The following is a 674-nucleotide window of genomic DNA, read 5'->3' as shown; positions in this document are numbered from 1 at the left end:
TCTCTGATTAACTTGAATACTGGAGGACACTTTCTCCATAACATGAGACGCTTCACAATGTAAATGCTAATAACGTATTTTTTAAAGGATTTCTCAATTTCTTTCGTCAGAGAGATATTTTTGATACATTATCCGTTCCACTTTTAATCAACAACATCCTCCAATTTTCAATTGCATCAGGTATCAAGACAATCACATTTGGGTTCATTTTTAGCATGCTTCTTTGATTCAAAACCTCAATAAATGCGGTATTCAATTATGGACTTGTTGACCACTACATATTTAATTGAATTTTGGTAGTGGCCTCCCAACTTTTCCAAGGCTCAGTTTAAATTAACACTAATTTAGAGTTTGATCTCAATAATCAGCCACAGTATTCTTCGATGTTTTCCAAAGGAAGAGTTAGCCATGACGTCATATTCCACCTGGAGTCATCAACCATTGAGGATAAAACAAAGAGGGGTAAAAACTAGTCGATTGGGGTTTCAATGAGTGACCACAATGTAATTCAAAACAAGCACAACTAAAAAAGCGCGTCGTCTCAACCTGTGGTCTAGGTCACGTCCAGGGTATTTTCCTAGATGGGTCTGAAAGAGCGAGCTGCAAATCGGAAAGCGCAGATCACAAAGAAGCTGAACCTCATACGTGGTCTCGACAAACCAGGCGTCGACATC

General features: G+C 38.6%; 1 protein-coding gene across 1 annotated transcript in view; it reads left to right on the top strand.

Moving 5' to 3' along the window:
- The window catches only part of LOC131891287 (meiosis regulator and mRNA stability factor 1-like), a 24,388-nt gene that overhangs the window by 21,226 nt on the left and 2,488 nt on the right, over positions 1–674 (top strand). The gene's annotated exons all lie outside the window — the stretch shown is intronic.

This window comes from Tigriopus californicus, chromosome 12 (assembly GCF_007210705.1).
Source record: "Tigriopus californicus strain San Diego chromosome 12, Tcal_SD_v2.1, whole genome shotgun sequence".
Taxonomy (NCBI): Eukaryota; Metazoa; Arthropoda; class Copepoda; order Harpacticoida; family Harpacticidae; genus Tigriopus; species Tigriopus californicus.
Note: the sequence above shows the minus strand (reverse complement) of the source record. Positions and strands in the feature narration are given on the sequence as shown.